Source organism: Thalassophryne amazonica, chromosome 6 (genome assembly GCF_902500255.1).
Source record: "Thalassophryne amazonica chromosome 6, fThaAma1.1, whole genome shotgun sequence".
NCBI classification, from domain to species: domain Eukaryota; kingdom Metazoa; phylum Chordata; class Actinopteri; order Batrachoidiformes; family Batrachoididae; genus Thalassophryne; species Thalassophryne amazonica.
In genome coordinates this window covers 69,368,842-69,376,852 of record NC_047108.1, presented here as the reverse complement: position 1 = coordinate 69,376,852, position 8,011 = coordinate 69,368,842, and the positions used below count along the sequence as shown (strand labels likewise).

Below are 8,011 nucleotides of genomic sequence, written 5' to 3'. Positions count from 1 at the left end.
TGAATATTTTGTGTGCCGAATTAAAAAAACTTTTGTCACTTGTCAAACAGCTATAAAAAGTAACGGAGAGGGGAGGGGTCGACCTAGCTAGCGAATGCTAACCGCTAGCGATTCACAACAGGACTGTTGTTAAATAACGTTCAGAGTAGATACAATTAATAACCAGAAGAGTGCTCTCAACAGAAGTAAAAGAAGCGTATACAACCATGTCAAGTTCAGAGTAACATCACAGCAACAAACAATCCGTCAGAAGCAAGTTGCCAGATCTGTGAAAATCAGCAAGCCTTTAATCATTAGTTATTATCACTTACTAGCCCAGTGGGCACAATACGTTGAATCCACATTGAAACAACATACAGGGCAGACGAAACAACGTTGATTTTTGATTGTATTTGTAAGTTGAAACAACATCGTTTTGAACATTGTTCTCTGACATTGACTCACATATGTTCTTCACAGTGATCTGTTTCAATACAAAGCACAAGAAAAATCATTTTTCAACAATTTATTAATATCAATTGCATCAACAGTTTATTACACTCACAAGTTATGCATGGCCATATTTATGATAGTTATGGACAGAAAAAATTAATAATACATCATCATATTTAAGACTAAAACTGTTGACAATTTTAACACAAACACATTATGATAAATACATTTACTGAGACAATTCATATGAAAAAATATTCTGTTTTTTAATCACATACATTTGAAGACTCACTATGACATTAGTCAGATACGACAATGCAATTGAACACACACAACATTTTTGAGAGCATAATATATGATAGATACACCAAAATGAAGCAGTTTTGGAACAGATTCCATAATGTCGGATTAGCAGCCAGAGAGAGACCAGACGTCACAGTGCCTCTCTAATGTGACTGGCTGCCGCCCCCCCCCCCCCCCCAAAAAAAAACACAAATTTGCAAGATTCATAGCATCTATTAGAAAAAATGTTAGTTTCTCAAACCTGTAATCTGGGTCCGGAAAAAGTTCAGGATGGTCCTGTCTATACTTCTTTGATTCTGCTCGGATAGGACAGCTTCAGATTATAGCACAATTGTAGAAATGATGGTAGTACTAAATTTGTGGCATGTCCCTGGCAAGGCTGCCTTTGGCGGTTCCTGACTTGCCCTGGCTGCTGAAGCACTGCTAAAGATAAACAGGAGCCGTAGCGTACAACCAGCCGCTGACAATGGTTCTTACTCTATTCTTCCCTTGTTCCATTCCAGGGGTGTATGCAGTCAGTATTGATTAGGGCATTCCTCTGGTGCCTGGTTCCTTTGTCCTCACCATCGTTTGTCATTAGCACTCTTCAGCTGCAAGTTGAAAATTTCCATAGTTAGTCACAAGCAATTAAATATATTTTACTGTTCAGATACTGTATAATTTTAGTGACATGGTCATAATTGGTATATAACTAAACACCTTATTGGACAGGCCCTATATTTTTAACAAGCTGTTTATACTGCTTGCAGAATTTTCTGATGTTACTTATCAGCTAGGTATACCTCACTAGTAAAAATAGATCAAATAAAAAGTATGACTCCTATGTACCCACTGCTATTTGTTTAAGTTACCGTATTTCCATAAATTGAGCATATTTCATAATATACTGTGTAAAAAATAAAACAGAAAAACTTAAAGTGATGAGGATCTGACAAACAGAAAACAGATTAACTCACTTCTTCAAGTGACTTTACTGGAAGGCCCATTACTTCCAGGCACCACTTGTAATTGGTTCTAGCCCGCACTTCTGGTTTAGAGCTGGCAATTCTTCAGATGATCATCTCAGCAGTGTCCACATTGTTCTCCCTCCTGGTATGTCCGGGAACCGACACTTTCAGGGACGGTCCAAGGATGCAGTGCATCAACTTTCTCATTCAGCTTAATACTGTGAATGATGTCATTCTGTTTCTCCTGGAACACAAAATGTATATAGATCCATATGTTACAACGTTAATACAGAAGTTCTCACTTTACATTAAATCCTATGCTTCACAAATGATTAAGCCAATGCTGTTGACCTTTCATCATGAGCATGGACAAATCTGTGTAAAAATGCAGTGATGAAAGTGGGCCATGGGAGGACACACACACACACACACACACACACAAAACGTGAAATATCTTGGCAAGGGCGGCAGGCCTGACGCTCCTGGCAGGGGGTCTGGTGTTTGTCCCCCCCCCCCCAAAAAAATATAGAATCTCAAATGCATTCTGGTGCCTTCTCAGGTCTATTTACCCTGTCCCAAAAATGTCCAAAAATTCATTTTTTTGTTGGGACGTGAGTTTTTTCACCACAGATAAGGTGATAAACCTCAATAGTATAGCATATAAGTCCTTCTGTTTCAAGTGTATGGTACCATAGACATTACACGTACACACACACACACACAATGCAGATGCAACATTATGCAAGGGACATAGAAATTGAGTTTTTATATAAGGAATTCTAAAACAGATTTTTATTCTTGTTACAGATATTTTTCTTGTTGTATGTGAATTTTAGAATCTACTGGCATTGTACAATGTTATTTAACCATAATAATACAAACCTGTGGATTCACTACTCAGAGGATCGGACTGCTGGTGTGATTGAACTGCAGGCGGACACTCAACCGACTGGTCAGATGGAGGATTCATTGATTTAACAACTCTTATGACAGCAGGCACGGTTGCTGTTGGGGAAAAAAACAAAAAAACAAAACAGGCAATAATCCAAAAATATTATTCATGATCACATTTGTAAAGCACAAACAAACAAGCTGAAATATAGTCATACAAAATTTTCTATGGCGCTAACCAAAGTTACTACAGTCACTTGCCCAGTTCCGGATCATTGCCAGTTCCGGATCACTGCTGTAGTATTTGTGCTGTAGTAATCAGGGCAAATAAGCTAATACTTGGTACCAATGGAAAGACTGATGTTTTGTCTACAAACACCACAAGCTCAACCGGATCCAGCCATCCCTGTGATCAGCAGAGGAATCAAAACATCCTGGTGTGTGTGGTATGCATGCTTTTTCTGACTCACTCATTCCTGCAAGTTTGAAAGTAACGATCTGTAAGACGTCGCAAAGGTGAGTTAGCCATTCAGTGTTTTTGGTGCTAGAGTGGGAAAATACTGACTTACTTGGGTAGAAAATGTCAGTGTGTTATGTCTTACTGTTTAATTGCTGCACGCATTTATCTCTTACGCGAAAATTTGCCGGTTGCAGATCACTGAAGCAGCAGCCTCGTGTCTGTAGTTGTGAGTCATGTGGACTTTGGGGGTCATCTCAACATCACGAACGGGCATGAATGTGGGGGCTTTTACTTTTTAATTCGAGAGAAATCTCACCTCCACACTTCATTTTTTGCTTGTAAAAACATATAACGGTGCCTTCTGAAACTAAGTAAATTCTCATTTAATAAGTATAATTTATATCATTTTGTGTTCAAAACAATTCTTGGGCACAGTGTGTATCATCCTGCATGATAAGGGCTCCAGCCAGATGCCAGGAATGAACCCAAAGTGACACAGAGTGTTGTGATCCAGAACCGGCCAAAGTGATAAATTTTCTGGCAAATATTTGCACCACACATAATGTGGCTTCACACTTTAAGTTGAAGGGCTACACCATCCTGACTTCTTCAGCTAGATAACATCCAAATACCCAATACAACAATACACAATAAAGGACATTCAGTTGCATTATGGCTCCGTATAGCAGGACTTCAAAAAAGTGATCCGGAACTGGGCAACTGTCTGTATAAGTAACTAAATATTCACAGAGAAACAGTGCAAGACAGTTGTGGGAATGAAAAAAAATACAACCCCTGGCAAAAATTATGGAATCACCGGCCTCAGAGGATGTTCATTCAGTTGTTTAATATTGTAGAAAAAAGCAGATCACAGACATGACACAAAACTAAAGTCATTTCAAATGGCAACTTTCTGGCTTTAAGAAACACTATAAGAAATCAGGAAAAAAAATTGTGGCAGTCAGTAACCATTACTTTTTTAGACCAAGCAGAGGGAAAAAAAATATGGAATCACTCAATTCTGAGGAAAAAAATTATGGAATCATGAAAAACAAAAGAACGCGCCAACACATAACTAGTATTTTGTTGCACCACCTCTGGCTTTTATAACAGCTTGCAGTCTCTGAGGCACGGACTTAATGAGTGACAAACAGTACTCTTCATCAATCTGGCTCTAACTTTCTCTGATTGCTGTTGCCAGATCAGCTTTGCAGGTTGGAGCCTTGTCATGGACCATTTTCTTCAACTTCCACCAAAGATTTTCAATTGGATTAAGATCCAGACTATTTGCAGGCCATGACATTGACCCTATGTGTCTTTTTGCAAGGAATGTTTTCAGTTTTCGCTCTATGGCAAGATGCATTATCATCTTGAAAAATGATTTCATCATCCCCAAACATCCTTTCAATTGATGGGATAAGAAAAGTGTCCAAAATATCAACGTAAACTTGTGCATTTATTGATGATGTAATGACAGCCATCTCCCGTTAACCGTTACTGACTGCCACAATTTTTTTTCCCCAATTTCTTATAGTGTTTCTTAAAGCCAGAACGTTGCCATTTGAAATGACTTTAGTTTTGTGTCATGTCTGTGATCTGCTTTTTTTCTACAAAATTAAACAACTGAATGAACATCCTCCGAGGCCGGTGACTGCATAATTTTTGCCAGGGGTTGTATAATAGAATCATAAATTTATCATCATAAAGTCTCTTTCTGTGCACTGACATTGCTTAAACTTCAATTGCCTCAACACCTAATAAAAGACAGGGGTATATGTTTTAATCATGGTCATAAAAAGGTATGTACATTTTAAATTTAGCCTTTATTTCACCAAGTTAGTCCCACTGAGATCTATTTTACAAGGGAGACCTGGACAATTACAAAGTTACCAGTTCACCTAACCTGCATGTCTTGGATGTGGGATGCCTGTACCATGGAAATAGAGACCTGGAATGGACGTCACGTGACTAGTGGCGTGCCGCACGGCGGCCATTACTAAGGGTGGACAGAGCGCCTTGAGCCAGTTAAAGCATCTGTTAAACAGAAGCGAAATGTGGAGAATAAAGGCAGCCAGTGCTTCACCATCAACTGCACCAACTACAAAAACAAATTCTCGAATACTAAAATGAACTGTACACGAGCCTTAATGTAATTACGTAAAACAAATGTCTATTTTAAAGTCGTGATGTCGCAATTTAATATCGATATACTGAGATTATAACTCAGCTCCATAAGTTCTTTTCATTAAGCTGCGTTCACATGCATACAAATATGGAAACAAAAATGTTTAAATATATTTATGTATATATAGTTGCAGTGTTGTTTAATATGATATGTACATGGTGGTCACAGGAGGCATTTAAATTTTAACAGTGTGGTTGGAGGGGATGGAGGAGGTACTTTTTACCCTGACTGAGAGTCAAAAGTAATAAATTCTGAATGGCTTGTAATAAAATGTAGTAAAAATCATATACATGTTGTCGTCATTAAACTACTAGCAATAATATTACAGTGGAAAAAGCAGCAAGGTAAATGAGCACAACGGCAAGGCATACTTCAGATTTATATTTTAATACATAAGGATTGTTTATCCAGGCATGTATGGGTTCATTAGAGCTTTTAATCAGGCTGAATAGAAGTTACAATGCCTCATTCATAAAAATCCATCGAGAATTATGACGGAAAAAAAAACACATCGGCAAAGGCTATACGCCCAACCGTTGGGCAAATAAATATAATGTCCTACCTTATTCGACCAACCGTTGGGCAGATAAGTCATACATTGAACGTTACATGCACAACCGTTGGGCAGATAAATATGTCTTATCTTATTCGCCCAACCGTGATCGTGTATTTGACATTTTCTGTGCATCTAAACAACGTTTTTTTACACCACTTTTTAGGCTCTATTGCGGCATATGTTTGACATTTAATGGGCGCCGTCTTTAATTACTGTGAAAACACCGCAATGGATCAAAACAGACAAACTTCATAAGCATTTTGAACGGAAGCCTGTTAACGACGATGAAATAGTTGTTGAACAAAATGCTGCTTGTTGGCTGTAAGATGGTGTTAGTTTGACATTGTTTCCTGGGTACGATGAGCCAAACACAACCGCTTTAGATCACAGCTCCTCCGCAGGCTGCGAACCCTCCCGCAGCCGGTGAGAAAATATCCACCTTTTTTTCCTCCCGTGTTGAAACTGGAAGTGAGATTACAAGCGCGCTCATTGGTCGGTTGTGGTTGGGCGTATATGCTCGCGTATTTAGTTTACTGACCCAACGGTTGGGTGTATAGCCACTCTCAAAAACATCACAGTAAATAAACAGAATGGCATATTTTTCCCCAATTTTCCACATTTTACAGAAAACTTTTTTTTCCTACCAGGCATGTATGGGTTCATTAGAAAGAGCAATTAAAGGTCTTTAAAATAAGCCTACTTTTATTAAAATCTGTTAACAATTAGCGACAATAGAGCAAGAAAAGCAGCAGTTTGTCATAATTTCTCCAAATTTATGCATTTTACGTGCTTTTTTCCCACCCACACATGCACATTAGAAAGAGCTTTCAAAGGGCTTTAAAACAAGCCTACATTTATTAAAATCCGTTAAGAAATGACGACGCTAGTGTAAAAAAAGCGGCACATTTCCACCCTTAGTAATGGCGCCTTCGTGTCCTGAGCGACGCTAATAGATTGAAGCGCGCATGTCCATTCCAGGTCTATAATTCCATGGCCTGTACACCTTACTGACAACTTTAGGCTCCTGGCTTAATACCAAAATAGATAAAAAAAAAAAAAAAAACCGGACAAAATTTTAATTGGGCCTGTGCCTGCTCGAGGCTAACGTTAGCTCCGTGCTAGTCAAAAATGGGTTGGCTTGGTTCTCATTACTCAATGGCTGGCTCAATCAAGCTTCAAGCAAGTTGTTATTTCTGGCCAAAATGGATTTGTGCTCACATTAGGTGCCGTTACCTTTAAGTGTCTTAATATTCACAGCTTAATTTTCAAAATGGAAAGGCCCCGCTACGTTAAGCTGCTTTGTTCCTTCCTCCTCGTCTCATCCACGTAGACTTCTTTGTGACGAATCCCAGTCGACGAACCCACATTGTTAGTTTCCTCTCCTGCTTAGTGGTCTCTTAACCGTAAAACAGAGGCTGCAGGTGAATTAACTTGTTGAACACAAATTTACCAAACAACACACCGCAACAGAACACTGCAACCGGCAAAGTCGTCTTCTTCTACTCTTTCATTTAAACACGGTGCACTACTGTCACCAACTTTTTGGTGGGTAGCACTGCAAGCAAAAGCAGCTGCAAGGAAAACAAAGTAAGTTAATTTTATATAGATCTATGTAAACAAACCAATTTAAATATAAAATGAATCCATTTGAATTGTATCCTCTGATAATGTTGGTCAAATTTTACTTTAAAAAAAAAATAAAATAAAGCACTATCGTTTCAGACATTTTATATTACCCATTTATTAGTTTTGTCTCATGTTCAGCATGTTTGTTTAGAAACATGTTTGATAATGTTTAAATTACAAATGACCATGAAATTATTTCTCTGTGAACTGTTTTATTTTAATGTCAATGTCTGACTGCTCATACGTGTTGAAAACATTATTTTGTGAATCAATTTTTAATACGTACCTTTAATGTATTTTTCCTTATTTACAAAAATGTTAAAGATATTATGCTTTTATAAAATTTGGCAAAATGTATGTAACTCAGGTCTGTGGGACGTCTGGATAATAATATGTTTCTATGAAAAACCATATTTTTGGTAGCTGACAATCACAGTGTATAATGACTTAAATTATTTTGCAAAAATTGTTATTACAATTAACAGAGTGCATGTTTGTGCAAGTGCCCCAAGACATGTTTCTGAGTTAGCTCTGTCAGTTTATCACATTAATCATGAAATTTTATATTCAGTAGGCCTGAATCTCATCGGATCCGATTTGGATAGGCTCAG

The 8,011-nt window shown here is 37.9% G+C and overlaps 1 long non-coding RNA gene across 1 annotated transcript; it reads right to left on the bottom strand.

Moving 5' to 3' along the window:
• Positions 1-326: 326 nt before the first annotated feature.
• On the bottom strand, positions 327-7,262 carry LOC117511649. Its single transcript, XR_004561018.1, has 4 exons — positions 7,008-7,262; positions 2,565-2,687; positions 1,692-1,926; positions 327-1,325 (listed from the first exon to the last, which is right to left on the bottom strand). It is a non-coding gene; the product is annotated as an uncharacterized LOC117511649 (long non-coding RNA).
• Positions 7,263-8,011: the final 749 nt, after the last annotated feature.